The sequence below is a fragment of the Squalius cephalus genome (assembly GCF_949319135.1).
Source record: "Squalius cephalus genome assembly, chromosome: 6".
Taxonomy (NCBI): domain Eukaryota; kingdom Metazoa; phylum Chordata; class Actinopteri; order Cypriniformes; family Leuciscidae; genus Squalius; species Squalius cephalus.
Window position 1 is genome coordinate 18,970,930 of NC_137127.1, and position 16,764 is coordinate 18,987,693.

A 16,764-nucleotide genomic window follows, 5' to 3' on the forward strand; every position below is an offset into this window, starting at 1 on the left:
GTAGCTGATAACACTGTAATCTCATTAGCTAAAATGCTTGATACTCAAGCTCTTTATGAGCAGGGAATGTCTATTCAGAAGAATAAGATTCATGTAGGCTTGGTTAAATAATTTAACATAATGCAGTATATTCTGCCCTCGCATGTACGACGTCTGATTTGTACAGCTAGACAGATAGTTAACAGCAATGAAGAGAAACTCCAGAAGTCTTGTTGAGGATTTATGTTCTATCTTTTGTTCTCTTTTCTTCCTCAGTTTTATTTCTCAAGTTTTTCCCCATTTAAGTCTGTAAGACTGAAAGAGTAAACAGAAAATAAACATTACAAAAGTGTAAAGTCTGTTGTCTTTTTTACACAATCAAATATAAAGTTACCCAGTAACTCAATATGGACAAACAGTAGGCTATTCTCTATGTCAACACTTTACACAATAAACTACATAGGCCTATGTTCTTACTGCATAGAAATTAAACAAACATCCTCAGTAACACCAAACTATCTGCTAGACTGTTACATGAATAATCTATATGAATCAACAGATGTAAATAAATCAACTATTTAATCTGAGGCGAAGCGCCGAGGCTCGTTGCTGAGCGGATAAATCAGTGAGTCAGAAAACAAAGACTTCAATCTAGAGCATATATGTAATAAAAATGATAAGAGTCACGAACGTAATAACACACATTACTTAATGTAAACATATACATCATACAGAAACCACAATTCTGACGAAAAATTACTTACAGACAAAGATTTGACCAAACTCTGTAATGACGCAGACTCGTGGGTGATTTCAGCGCTATTGCTCGGCGAACACTAGGTCCGTCACTAAAACGGGTCCGACTAGGAAACAAACTAAACGCCGAAGGGCGGAACACTCCTCGCCTGGTATATTATTATACCACTATCAACATCTTAATAACTCGAAGATTAATCAACCAAACAAATATACAATCAATCACTAATTACATTTATGAACAGTATTATTACGTATCAGAATGTCCATCATTTTATCAGTTCTTAGACATAAGAAAAACAAGCTCTGAGATGGGTCTGATGTAAGTTTTTGTTGTTCCTTGCCTCACAACTTTAACTTCAACCTTGCGGACTTTGTTGTCTTTGCTAGGCAATGTCTTTACCACAAGTCCAATTGGCCAGTCGTTCCGTTTAGCCTGACTGTCTTTCATCAGAACTACATCATCTACTTGTATGTTTGGCTTGTCATCAGTCCACTTGTGACGTTTCTGGAGAGTCACCAGATACTCCTGTCTCCAACGTTTCCAGAAGCTCTCTGCCAGACACTGCACTTGTTTCCACTGATTTTTGTGAAGATCCTTATGATCAAAGTCACCTGGAGGCGCTGTCACTGGAGTTATCTTTTGAGTGAGAATCATTGCAGGTGTCAATATTGAAGGATTGTCAGGGTCAGTTGACACTGGAATCAATGGCCTGGCATTAAGAATGGCCATAACTTCTGCCATCAGAGTCGTCAACACTTCATGTGTGAGGTGTTTCGTGTCAGACCGCAGCAACATCCCTTCCAGAATGCGACGCGCTACTCCTATCAGTCTTTCCCAACAACCTCCCATATGGGACGAATGGGGGGAGTTGAAAGTCCACGAGCATCCCTGCTTGTCAAGGAAACTTGTCAGTTCTGGATCACTGATGTTGAATTTTAACTCTTTGCATGCTCCTATAAAGTTTGTGCCTCTGTCGGAGCGAAGCTGTTTGGATGACCCACGGATAGCAAAGAATCGGCGTAAGGCATTTATAAAACTTGAAGTGGACATGGATTCTAACACTTCAATGTGTGTTGCTCTTGTGCTCATGCATGTGAATAACACTGCCCATCGCTTACTTTCAGCACTACCTCCACGAGTGCGCCGAGTGACAATGCTCCATGGTCCGAAGACATCCAGACCGACATGGGTAAAAGGGGGTTCTGAAGTGAGTCTGTCAGCTGGTAGTGGTGCCATTTTCTGCTCCATAAACCTCCCTCTCAGTTTTTTGCAGGTCACACAGTTATAGATGACACTTGACACCAGCCGCTTACTTCCCACTATCCACACTCCTGCTGACCGGACGGCACCTTCAGTCAAATGACGACCTTGATGGAAAACATCCTCATGGTAATGTCTCACTATTAGAGTTGCGATGTGATGAGTTTTGGGCAGTATGACAGGATGTCTCTCGTCTCTGGGTAAGTCAGCGTTGGTAAGGCGTCCTCCAATCCGAAGGAGTCCATCCTCGTCGATGAAGGGATTTAACTTTCTCAGTGGACTCTTTTTTGAGAGCTGAATCCCATCTCCCAAACATTTTAACTCTTCTCCATAGAACTCTTGCTGGACACAACGAATGACGACTGTTTTAGCTTGCCAACGTGCATCAACTGCGTCCACTTTTTGAGTCTTGGAGTATGTTCTTGTTACTTGAATAAGTTTTGTGATGGCTTGCAGTAGTCTCGTCCAGCTAGAAAAACGTTCAAAGCGTGCTGAGCTGAACTGACCTTCTGTAGCTTTGGTGTAGTTGACAGCAACTTGGGCTCGAACTTCAACATCAAGTTCTGGGTCAACAAGATCAAAGCTCTCGCTTTGTGGAGGCTCACTGCTGCTTTTCAAGAATTCAGGGCCTGAGAACCAGTTAGAGGCTCTGAGGATGTCTACAGACGTGGGTCTGGTGGCGTGATCTGCCGGATTCTGTTCAGTGGCAACATACTGCCATTGTTGTGAATGACTTGATTTCCTGATGCGATTGACTCGGTTGGCAACATACACATGAAATCTTCTGGAGGTGTTATGGATGTACCCGAGAACAATCCTGCTATCAGTGAAAAATCTCACGGCATGCATCTCAATGTCCATCTCACTGCAGATTGTGTCCGCCATTTCGGCTGCCAGGACAGCGGCACACAACTCTAAACGTGGAACTGTATGGGCTGGATGCGGCGCCAACTTCGCTTTGCCCATAATGAATCCTACGTGGCACTGGTTTTCATCATTGGTGACACGCAGGTAGGCTACTGCTGCGATAGCCTGAGTGGAAGCATCAGAGAATAAACAGAGTTCTCGACTTTGAGATGAGACAAGAGGGATAGGCACATACCTTCTCTTGATGTTTAGCTTCTCTAGTTCCAGAAGAGACTCTTTCCACAACTTCCAGGTCACTTGTTTGTCTGATGGGAGAGGATCATCCCAATCATATTCTTTGGACGACAGTTCTCTGACGAGAGCTTTTCCTTGAACAGTAATGGGAGCCACGAAGCCCAGTGGATCATAGAGGCTCTGAACTGTTGACAAGATGCCTCTTTTTGTGAACGGTTTCTCTTCGTGGGATACTTGGAAACCGAAACTGTCACTCTCCAGATTCCATATCAGTCCAAGGCTCCGCTGAAGTGGGAGAGGATCTGCACTAAAGTCGAGGTCTTTTAAGTCTTTTGCAAGGTCCTCGGAGGCAAATGCTGTCATGACTTTGCTGCTATTGGAAGCGATTTTGTGGAGTTTTAAGTTCGATGCTGCTAACATTTTTTGAGTCCTCTGTAGAAGATCAATAGCTTCCTCTTCTGTCGGAACCGACGTCAATCCGTCGTCCACGTAGAAGTTCCTCATGACGAACTCCTTGCTGTCTGTGCCGTACTCATCCTGATGCTCTTGTGCAGCTCTCCTTAGACCATAGATGGCAACTGATGGTGAGGGGCTGTTGCCAAATATGTGCACCTTCATTCTGTATTCAGTGATGTTATTGCTCAAGTCGTTATCCTTGTACCAAAGGAACCGCAAATAATCACGATGATCCTCTCGAACAACAAACGCGTAGAACATCTGCTGAATATCAGCGGTGACTGCGATGTTCTCTTTCCTGAAGCGGATTAAGACACCCAGCAGGGCGTTGTTTAAGTCTGGCCCACTGAGCAGCACGTCATTCAGCGACACACCGTCATGTTTGGCACTTGAATCAAAAACAACTCTTATTTGATTTGGTTTTTGAGGATGATAGACCCCGAACAGAGGCAAGTACCACCTTTCTTGATGTTCCTCGATCTCGGGTGCTAGTTCTGCGTGGTCATTCTCAAATACCTTTTTCATGAACTCCAGGAAGTGTTCTTTCATGTCTGTGCGTCTGTCTAGAGTTCGTCGGAGAGATACGAGTCGTCGCAGAGCCATCTCTCTGTTGTTTGGAAGACGACGACGGGGTTTGCAGAACGGCAGCGGTGCTACCCAACTGTTCGCCTGATCCACATAAACCTCTTTGTCCATGATGTCCAGGAATGTTTGATCGTCTACAGACAGAGCTACTTTTTCATCATCAGGGTGGCTGTCGAAGACTGTGGCTCCAAGTTTTTCTGACTCCTCACCTTGGAATGCGCAGTCCAGACTTCTTGGTTGGTGAGTGTTTTTTCTGTTAAGTGTCTCTTTCACTTGAATTTTGTTAGGACAGGGACTTAACATGGATGTCCGTCCATTAGGCAGTGTGTGTGTCTTGTACACTCTGACACTGGGTGGTTTGTGAGCCCGGTCTAGACAAACATCTCCTACGATAACCCACCCGAGATCAAGACGTTGAGCGTAGGGGTCTTCATGGTCTCCGTTATACTGCTGCCTCACTTTATGCACTCGCAAAATATCTCTTCCTAGCAGGATAAGGATCTGAGCATTTTCATTGAGTGGTGGTATCTTATCTGCTACATGTCTTAGATGGGGGAAACAGCGAGCAATTTCGGGTGTGGGAATTTCAGTTCGGTCGTCTGGCATCATTTCACACTCAATGAGAGTTGGAAGCTTGATTTGGATCTTTCCATCATATGATTCCACCACAAAGTTCGTTGCTCTCCTCCCTGAGGTTTCCATAACACCAGAGCAAGTTTTTAATGTATAGGGAGATGCTTTTTCATAGAGGCCAAAGTGGTTGAAGAACTCAGGTCGAGCAAGTGAGCGATTGCTCTGGTCATCTAACACTGCATAGGTCTGAATTACCTTTCCTGGACGATCTTCTGGGTAGACTTTAACCAAACATATTTTACAGCAGGATTTGGCGTTGGTGTTTCCCCCACAAACCTCTGTACATTTTGACGTTACTGCAGGGAGAGTTCCAGGAGGAGTCTCGTGAGTCTCTTCCTCCTCGCCTTGATCTGCTGGAACTTCTGAGAACCAGGGTGCTGGACCAGGATGTAAAGCTGATGTGTGAGTCTTGCTGCCACATTCTCGGCATACTATTTCTTTATCACAGTCTTTTGCTCTATGTTTGGTCGAACCACAGCACCTGAAGCAGATGTTCTTCTCCCTGAGGTAGGTTTTACGCTCCTCTATTGGCTTGCTGCGGAAGGTACGGCATTTTCTGAGTGCGTGAGGTTTGTTATGCAAGGGGCATAGTCGATCTGGGTCTGTAGCTCCTTTTTCAACAGAACCAGTAGGAGCTGCTTTGGCTTCAGGAAACACGCCAGTCTTCCTCACAGACACTGGTACTTTGTTGTTGTATTTTGTGGGTCTCTCTGACTTTGTTGGACCTGAGTAGAGAGCTTGAGATATCATGAAGCTAGGGTCGTTTCTAGTTTTGGCTTCAGAACGAATGAATTGTGAAAAGAAGGCGAAAGGTGGATATGAGACATGATAGTTTTCTTTGTACTTTGACCCTTGGGAAATCCGTGGTTGCTGTATGCTTTACAGAGTTGTCAGAGTCCCACCTCTGCTGTGCAGGCTGTCTTGGGTAAGTTGCATCTACACATGGATCTAAATGTCTCTTTTTCTGTGTCTGCACGGAAGGAACATTTCCAGGAGTATGCTGTGTGGTGCTCACTGATGGTTGAGATTTCACATTTTTAGGAGCTATTTGTGGGTGAGTATCTTCATTGTCGATTCTGAGATTACTCATTTCTTGTTTGACTGTCTCTACTGCAGGTTGTGAAGATGTGTGCATAGGTATGGGTTCTGATGCACTACTGCTGTGTTGCAAAACGTACTCACTTGTCCGTTGCGCAGCATTGGATGGCGAGAGTGGTAAGTCAATGTCATGACGAGAATCTATATCTGCATTTTCCACAGCAGCCACAAACACTGCTTCTTCTGCGGTAGCTGTAGCTGCCTCCTTTTCTATCTTCAGAATGTGCATTTTTGCCTTTAATGTTGCTTCTTCGACCATCATCTCTGCTTCTTTCTGAGCGAATGAAACCTGCATACGGGCAGCTTCGGCTCTGGCTCGAGCTCTGATTGCAGCAGAGCTTGTTGTTGATGATTTTCTACTTGATTGGGCGATGGATCTAGTCACCAAGGACTGATACATTTCTTCGTTGTTACTCCGTTCATCCATCCTGGTTGCTTGGATGACGAAGGGTCAGCGACGCTGAATCAGTATTGAGTGTTGAACTGCTTCGTGTTGAACTTGGTGTATTACTGTCTTCTTACTATTCTGCCCTCGCATGTACGACGTCTGATTTGTACAGCTAGACAGATAGTTAACAGCAATGAAGAGAAACTCCAGAAGTCTTGTTGAGGATTTATGTTCTATCTTTTGTTCTCTTTTCTTCCTCAGTTTTATTTCTCAAGTTTTTCCCCATTTAAGTCTGTAAGACTGAAAGAGTAAACAGAAAATAAACATTACAAAAGTGTAAAGTCTGTTGTCTTTTTTACACAATCAAATATAAAGTTACCCAGTAACTCAATATGGACAAACAGTAGGCTATTCTCTATGTCAACACTTTACACAATAAACTACATAGGCCTATGTTCTTACTGCATAGAAATTAAACAAACATCCTCAGTAACACCAAACTATCTGCTAGACTGTTACATGAATAATCTATATGAATCAACAGATGTAAATAAATCAACTATTTAATCTGAGGCGAAGCGCCGAGGCTCGTTGCTGAGCGGATAAATCAGTGAGTCAGAAAACAAAGACTTCAATCTAGAGCATATATGTAATAAAAATGATAAGAGTCACGAACGTAATAACACACATTACTTAATGTAAACATATACATCATACAGAAACCACAATTCTGACGAAAAATTACTTACAGACAAAGATTTGACCAAACTCTGTAATGACGCAGACTCGTGGGTGATTTCAGCGCTATTGCTCGGCGAACACTAGGTCCGTCACTAAAACGGGTCCGACTAGGAAACAAACTAAACGCCGAAGGGCGGAACACAGTACATAACAAATTACAACTTTTTACACTTTTGTAGGAGTTTATTTTCCACATATACCATTCAAAAGTTTGGGGTAAGTAAGATTTTTTTCTTTGTTTGTTTGTTTTATTCAACAAGGACACATAACAAAAAATTGTTTTTAACTTCTAAAAAAAAAAAAAGAAAGATTTCCCCCCTACATCATTACATTGTTTGGAGTTTAAAGGAGAACTTGGTAACTTTTTTAACTTAATAAAACTGTCTAGAAATCATTTGGATGGTTAAACATCCTGTTCTGGTGATATTGGTGACTTTCCCCGCTCCCCCCAGCGTTCCCAAGCGGAAAACCAACCTTGCAACTTGAGGACTACCGTCCCGGAAAGATAGAAATGGGAAGTCTCGTGAGACGCGAGAACGAGAACGAGAACGAGCGCGAAACACTAATTGCTTTACGGCAATTCAACATAAACACACACGCATGTATGATGTATTACCAGATTACCCACCTCGGTAGACATAGCTCCACACGATACAGTTGGCTTGCTCCGATCATAACAAACGCACATGAGCAGCGGTAGAGAGGGGGAGGAGGCCGCCGCAAGTGAGTTTTTTCCGACCGTGTTGTGAAATATACGCCCCCCACAGCTGTAGGGGGAGCTCGTGGGGAAAACATGCGACAACAAAAGGGAAAATCAGTGAAGAAGTGACTAGAGTTCGCTAGAGTTGCCGAGTTCTCCTTTAAGAATCAAATGCCGGAAACAAAATCAGAAAAAAATGTTTTTACTAATATTTTATGATATGTATGTAGAGGACACCAGAACAATGTTTTTTTTTAATGTTAAATTTTTATATTCAGTATACCAGTCAATTTTTAGGTTCCAGGCTATTTTTTTCCTATAACTTTTCCTCTGTAAAACAGATATGAGAATAATGTTGAAAAATATGTTTATTCTGCATTTTAATAGGTGGGTAATGGTTATCAGGGTTTTCAGGACTTAAACAGCTCTAGGAAACTTCCACCTGAACCAAACTATTCACAATGATTTGTTCAAAGATTCTCAAATATTGTATGAAATAGAAATTGTATTGTAGAAATTAGAGAATGATTTGACATACTATTTTACTTTACATAATATATCTGTAAACATGACCAAAAATGCGGTTCCCTTTCGAGGAAACTCACGCTGCGTCGATGACGCTTTGGGAACACCCCAACGTGATTGCGTCTGAAGCAATTGTGTCAACTAGTCCAATGGCTAGAGTGAGCATCACGGGCGGGTGACGTCACGACCAGGAAAGGATAAAAGCACATCCGGTCTGACCGGTGTTAGCTTCTGTGCCTCAGCAAGCGCTCTGTGTTCATACTGTCCGTCTTATTCATTGTTGTCTGTCACTATATCAGTCACAAGCATAGATATCATGGCGAGCAAACAAAACGTATGAGTTATGTGTTGTTTGTTTGGAACGGAGCATGATCTGTCAGCGCTCAAGGGCGCTTACTATGAGCATTGCGAGTTACCTTTGCTTTACTCGCCCGTTCCCGCCTGTCACTCAAGGGTGTTCAGGCTCGCGTTCCTCGCAGTACCGGCCCCGTTTGTTGCCAAGGCAGCACGGAAGCTGGTATTGTGGGGTTAGAGACAGGCTCCGCCTTTTCTCTGCCTTCAGCTGGGGGATTCAGCGCTCTCTCTCTGGGATTGGAAGCCTGCGCCGCGGCTTCTTCCATCCTGGTAGAGAGCTCTGTGTTTCAGCAGTCTATCTCTGAGGAGGTAGGAGTGAGGGGGAGTAAGAACTCACCACCCTCATCTATGAAGAGCATGCACGGTCATGTAGCTCTATATACAAATTAAAATAAAGGGGCGGGGTGTGTTCATTCATAAAATTGCCCTACCTGTATGTGCACTATCGGGAGTTTTTCCCCCGCTGTTGTAAACTTTTTCTCAACAAAAGGAAAAAAAAAAGATCGATTGGCTGAGGCAATGCATAGATTAAGAGTACATAGTGTATAGCAAGCTAAGAATTTATGATTATTTTATTGTATGTTGAAACTATTTTAATATAGTTCAGTGTTTCATCCAGGCTATGTTGACTTGTCTGGTTGATCTTTTACTATGTTTAATTTTGAGGAATTTAATAAGTTGGCTGCATTTAATTGAGGAATTAAATGATGAATGCTTATCTAACTTTCAGTAGTTATAGATTCATGTGTAAGTTCAGCCTTTCATCCAGGCTATGTTGACTTGTCTGGTTGAACTTTTCTGTTTAATTTTGAGGAATTAAATAAATTGGCTGCATTTAATTTTGAGGAATTAAATTATGTATGCTTATTTGACTTTCAGAAGTTAGATTCATGTTTAAGTTCAGCCTTTCATCCAGACCACGTTGACTTGTCTGGTTGAACTTTTCTGTTTAATTTTGAAGAATTAAATAAATTGGGTGCATTTAATTTTGAGGAATTAAATGATGAATGCTTATCTGACTTTCAGTAGCTGTATTTAATTTTGAGTAATTCAATAATTTGGTTACGTTTAATTTTGAGGAATTAAATGGTATAATATGGTGCTGCAGCTGTCCACCTCTGAGGAGATGGATGTCCTGAGCATCGAGTTAAGGGAAATTGAAGATCCGCCATCTCAATCCCCTGTGTACAAGGAGTTTTTGGAGTCTATAACTTCCATGTCAGGGCCTTCCAGTCTTCCCGATCTCCACTAATATAATTCGAGATTGTGGATCAAACCCTTTCAGCTTGTTTTTTTTCAGTTTTCAAAATATATATTTAATAAAGGGGGCTGAAAGAGCTTGGGTATGGGCCAATGCCCATCAGTACTGTCACGGCTTAAGGCTCCCTTTAAGGCTCGGCATTACCCTCCAGGCAAATATATCTCAGTGAGTCCTGCAGATCATAGAGAAAGGCTACATAATCCAGTTTGGTTCTCGTCCGCCACGTTACAACGGGTTGTTGCTCACGTTAGTGCATCCCGAGCAGGCTCTGGTAATGGAGCAAGAAGTGAAAACTCTATTAGCGAAGGAGGCTATAGAGCAGGTGTATTCACCCGACAGAGAATCTATTCATTGTCTCTAATTTGCATATTAATATATTCTTTGGGCAACATGTAATGAAAAAAGAAGTAGCTAATGAGTAATGACTTGTCAACATGTTCATAATATATCATATTGCATAGAAATATTGATATATAATTTCTTCCCTATACACTTATTATGTCTCCCTAAAATGCCTGATAAGCATGCTGTAAGTCCTGGTGTCTTCTACAGTGGACATGTATGAAACTGATGCATGTCTCATAACATAAAGTCATATTCTGATTTGAAACCTCACTAAAGTTGTCTTGAGATGTTAATTTATGGCACAAAATATGGAAATTAGTCATATTTTAATGATAATTACAAAATATTATCATATTCCGATAAGAGTGCATAATTTAGTCATTCAGTCAATGTCAGTCATATTTAAAAGACCAAGGAGAGGGAGTGTTAAGGTGAAACTTCCATTTCTGAAAAGCCTTGAATGTGCTCTTTACAGGACATCCAGAATTAAAATGTGGCATATATGGTCTCAAATGATTTGATAATATATAATATCCTCTACAGAGCAAAAACACTCCATTGCAGGGTCTCAGGAGGATATTCATAAAAAAAAAAAAAAAAACGACAGATGGCAGTCCATATCACATCACATGCGGAACAACTGTGCACATAAAAGGGCGCCTAAGTAAATGACGTATAAATGACGTTGGGTCAGGCTGGTATTGCTCTGCACACTATGGCAGTGTTGCAGGTATACCAAGTGACCTGCTTAAGGACTTGAACCAGGGGCTGGGATTGTCACTTGAGGCGGTGGCTGAACTGCGCGGGACCACAGATTTGGCACTCTGGGCTACCAAGCAGACTGCCACTTCCATTCAGTGGTCGACCGATATTGTTTTTGATGGCCGATGCTGATATCTTAGAGAGCAGGGTGGCCAATGGCCGTTATAAAGCCGATATTTGAATCAATATTTAATAAATTAGAAATAAATTAGAAATCAAATCTTTAAAATAAACATGCTTATACTTTAGATGGCAACTTCTTGAATCTGCAATCCTATTACAGTTTTTTTTTTTTTTTTTTTTTTTTTTTAATAAAGTAATTGTTTAAAAATATATGAATATGTGAATGAAAAGGAAGTAAACACTGTAACAAGGCACCCAGTAGCCTAATCTGGTAATTTCGTGCACACAGGTAATCATATTTTTTTCAAATAAAGACAAGGTAACACTAATTTTACATACAACACACAGTGAAAACGATATGAATATGACACAGTGGGCAACTGGGTATAGCACAACATATTTTAAAATGAAGGATTTAAAGTTTTTCGATCGCGTCTCCTGTGAAGCTGATCTTCTGTTTGCATTCACTCACTTCACACGGACCGACCGTCACTCGCAGTAACATGTTTATGCAGGCTACAAATGCATACTTCACAAGATATCACAGCTGGATTCGATTAAATCTGCAAGGTTTGTGAAATTAAATGTTTATTAGATATTCAGATATTTGTATACAATGATGTAGATGTGCATTTGCTGAATGTTGACGGTAAATGAGAAAGTATTTTAGCCTGATTGTTTGCCTTTTCTGTTACAAATAATATAAAAGCAAACGCTTTATGAGAAAGTAAACTTGACTTTACTTTTTCGCATACCATTTATTTTCTATGTTTACCAGTTCTGTCTAACAAACTATTAGATATGACTGACAGAGATCTTAAACTAATGAAGATGGAGAATGTGAGTGAGCGATGTGTGATCAGGCGCTGCCATTCTCTTCTCAGGCGCTGGTGTTCTCAGCGCCGCCCGTCAAAATAAAAGTTCCGCTTCCAACACATTGGTGAATCAGAAAAACTTATCGGCCAATGCCGATATTTTAAAAATGCCAAACATGGACCACTACTTCCATTGGTCATTTGATAGTGGCGATGTTGGTCACGTAGAGGTACCTGTAGCTTAATCTGTTGGGAATCAAGGAGATCAAGGAAATCTCTATGGCACATCTGTCGAGGCATCTGTGGGGAGATCCAGGGAGATGAGAGCTCAGTCAGCTGCCTTCAGGAAGTACATCCTGGAAAGGTTACCTTCTGAGGCTTCATACTCTTCTAAATCTTCTGACTCGTCCTCTGAAAAAAAACCCCGGAGACTGGGTCAGAAAGCCTGCGTGGCTGCTTGTAAATCAATTCCAGTTCTGGAATCAGATACTTAAGGTCAGGAATCGGATATTTGTAATTCAATTTAGATTCTGTTGTGTGCATTTTAATAACTTTAAACCATTCAAGCGCAAAAAAACTTGCACGCTATTTTCTGTGCTGCACACACATCTAAAGCGCGTCCACAGGAAAAAAGAGACTTTAAAGGAATAGTTCACTTTGAAATAAAATTTTGGTATGTTTTAGCTTACCTCAAGGGCATCCAAGATGTAGGTGTCTTTTTTTCCGCAGTAGTTTCAATTTTGATATTTTTAGGTCAAACCGTTCTTGTCTGACAGTCATATCATGCAGGTCTGTGGTCACTGTCTCAAAGAGCATGCACAGAGTCCAAATTAAAACAATTCCCCATCGTCCAAATTAAACAATTCCCCATCGTAAGTACACATTGATGGCCTAAGACACGAAACGAGCGGTTTGTGTGAGAAAACGAACATTATTTATATCGTTTTTACCTTTTGTACACAGCCACGTCCAAGTGATCTGAAGGCGCGGGCGCTTCCTATTGTGTTATGTGTGTGCAGACTGGTGCATAGATATATACACTAGATGTCGCCTCGTTCCAATGAACTGCCGTAGCCAAGGCGGCATCTATTGTATATATCTATGCACCAGTCTGCGCACACGTCACACAATAGGAAGCGCCCGCACCTTCAGATCACTTGGACGTGGCTGTGTACAAAAGGTAAAAACGATATAAATACTGTTCGTTTTCTCACACAAACCGCTCATTTCGTGTCTTTGGCCATCAATGTGTACTTACGATGGGGAATTGTTTAATTTGGACGATGGGGAATTGTTTTAATTTGGACTCTGTGCATGCTCTTTGAGACAGTGACCACAGACCTGCATTATCTGACTGAGAGACAAGAACGGTTTGACCTAAAAATATCAAAATTGAAACTACTGCGGAAAAAAAGACACCTACATCTTGGATGCCCTTGAGGTAAGCTAAAACATACCAAAATTGAATTTCAAAGTGAACTATCCCTTTAATGTGATATTAAACCATTCAAGTGGAAGAAGACTCACACGTTGTTTTCTGTGCTGCACACACATCCAAAGTGCATGCACATAAAGCCACCTCTCATACTGTATAGTGCGCGATACTAAACTGGGTTCTCTTCCTGATCTTTTTGCACTTGAACAGACAGATACATACAAAAAATATGTACAAATATCCTCATAAACACAGTCGGTTATGTCTTAAGTGAACGTAAACAGCTTACAAAGAAAATGCATGTGTAACAGTATATTGGATCAGCGCAATTCTTAAAGTGACAGCAGCCCAATATTCCTGCAGCCGTCTCAATATTGTTAATCAAACAACAAAAGACAAACAGAAAATTCACTCACTGTTCTTGACCAAATAACTTTTGTAACTATATTTGTAATGCGTATTTTATTTATAAAGTGCAGTGTTATTTTACATTTGATTACAGTTTCTGTATCTGAATAGTACCTGAAAATCTTAAAACACTTTTTATGTCAACTGTATCTTTGTTCAGTTGTATTTTTTTGTGTGGTTGCTTCTTTTTTAATTACTGAGTGTTGTTTTTGCAATGGTATTTTCAAACCATCTTCCTTGTGTATGTAAGTGTTTTTTAGCCTGTTGATTTTTGTTCATGGTATTCAGCTACAATGAAATGTTGTGCAAAATGATATCTAATTTCTTTTTTTTTTTACCTTATTGGAATCGAAATTAGGAATCAATAAGAATCACAATCGATAAGCAGAATTGGAATCGAAATCGTTAAACTTCAAACGATATTCAACCCATTGCTAATGAGAAGGGTGGCAGTAGTGGTGCACTGCAAGGAAGAGGAAGCAGGACCATGGGAGGTGATCGCTCTGAGGCATTCAAAGAAAGAGAACCAGTATGACTAAGTGATCACTCTGAAGTTTTTATTATGTTTTTATCCAGATACTAGAGAGTTCTGAGTGGTTGCAAGGTGGTTTCTTACTGCAACATGTCAAATGAGTCTATCCTGATATTCTGGTTTCTAGATAGATCTTGAATAGCAAATTATCAACATGCCACACAATTTGAGTAATTAATGAGTTACATGAGCCATTAAACAGAGTTGGAGATTTGAAGAAGGTTAGTAACAATCATAGTGGTGCTTGCCTTAGAGTCGATACAAAACAGTCAAATTAACTGGTGTAGGAAATATTATTGGTCATATCAGCTGATGATCATCTCGATTCACGAAACCTTGATTCACTTGATACATTTCGTCCCCGCCAAATAATCTTCAGTGTAAATGCCAGTGTATCTTGGCACCAGTGACACACATACAGAGTGGCTTCAACACTGATTAAAAGAATAACCAATTTGAGTTAAATGAGATTGGTCCTCTGATGCAGTAAAATGATTCAAGTTACTCGAGGTCTTAAGTAAAGTACCATTCATTAACTCTGTATGTCATTAGCATTTGCAGATAATTTCTTTTGATTAGACTCATCTATCCAAAGCATCTCACTTATTTATTTGACAGGGTCTTTTTGTAACTGTACACATGCATACCAACAGCCTCTGCTAAAAAAAATAAAAACAAGAGAGACAAAATAATTGATGAGCAAATTACACTAAAGCGTTTGAGATTGCATCAAAAATGTTGAGACAGGAAGTTCGAGAGAGAGAGAGAGAGAGAGAGAGAGAGAGAGAGAGAGAGAGAGAGAGAGAGAGAGAGAGAGAGAGAGGGGGGGGGGGGGGGGGGGGGGAATAAATGTGAGATAGGAAAATTAGAGCGACATTAAAGCGAGACGCTTTATGATGTTAAATGGAGCTCTGGCAAATGTCACTCAACCCTTGAAACACTTTGATGAATCAGACACGTCACCGCAGAAAGAATAAAGGTTTTATTGAGCTGTTAAATATTCAGTTTGGTCTTCTAAATCATTTCTGTCAAAACTTTGGAGGTTCAATTTTCAGAAAATCCTCTCTATTCTGTGGCTCAAGATTTGCTGTTGAAAAGCACATTGACACTCACTGTCCCTCATAATCAACATGAGCCGAAATATGCTTGGTCCAAGGTGAAAACTGAAATAAAGTGTAAACATCACCATCATTAGATAATTGCCGCAAGGCTTGAGCACTGGTTGGGATATGCTTGATAAGCATTTACATTTATGCATATGGAAGACACTTTTATCCATAACACCTTATAGTAAATTGCATTCAGGTTACACATTTTAAAAGATAATGCTCGTCTGGGAATTGAATCAATAACATTGACATTGCTTGCACAGTGGTGGATAGCAATATGGTAATATTTAATCCAATGTGTACTTACATGCTGTTGTAGAATGCAGATATTTGAGTTATTGATTTCATGTATATTCTGTTTATTAATTTCATATGCCTTGTATTTGTCCACTATTAATGCTTTGAACAACAATTAAAGTTCAACATCGCCTACATGACTTGAGTTTTCGGTAGAGGTCAATGCTTCATTTGTGGGTATCTCATAAGTTGATTTAAATGAAAATGATGCTTAAAATTTATGCAGATGGAAGCAACACTATTTCAACCTGAAGATCATTATTGTACATTGGCTCACATCTGCATGGTGTCTGAAATTGAAATGCTGTGATTTTCTGTGCTTAATGTGCATATAATTGGGGCTGGTATGCTTTGATAGACAATAAGTGGAATAGCTGCGTTCATGTAAACCTTTTTATTACACAGTATTTGATTCATTTGAGTATTTGTCTATTCCTTTACCCCCCCAAAATATCTCTACTTTTCTGAGAAAATATATTGTAGGGTTGATTTCCATAGTTATATTGCATGTTGCAATGTGTTCTTGAAATTTTTCATTAGCATTTTGAACAATATGCTCCAATGTGTATTAGTGAGGGGGAGAATGAATTGCTTTGACCTTGTTGATGTGAGCAGGATGGAAATAACCACTGGAGAAGATCCATTTTGGATCTTAAGGAGACCATCTGTTGATAAAGAGAGCTGAACACGATGAGAGTATGACCTACTGAGAGAAAAACAAGGCTGAGTCTCACAAAAACATGTCCAGGTCAAATTTAACTCAAAAATCAAAATGAAAGAATTGGCAATTAAGCAGTTGAATAATGAAAACAAGCAATTACATTTTGGATAGAGAAAATGAAGCCTAGTTTGGGAGCATTAAGAGTTTTTTTTTCAATTTACTGACATTATGATAATTAAGCACATTATCCCTCTTAATGCGTCTTGACTATAGTCTAGAGTATTTCCAATTATTTAATTATTATTATTTTTTTAATCAGCATAAATTATAAGCAGTACATCAATTAGCAGCTTCTTCTTCTTTTTACACTTCAGTAATGTGAATACAATTTCTTAGCATTTGCTGCATCTGCAAAATGAGGATTGGCATAAAACAT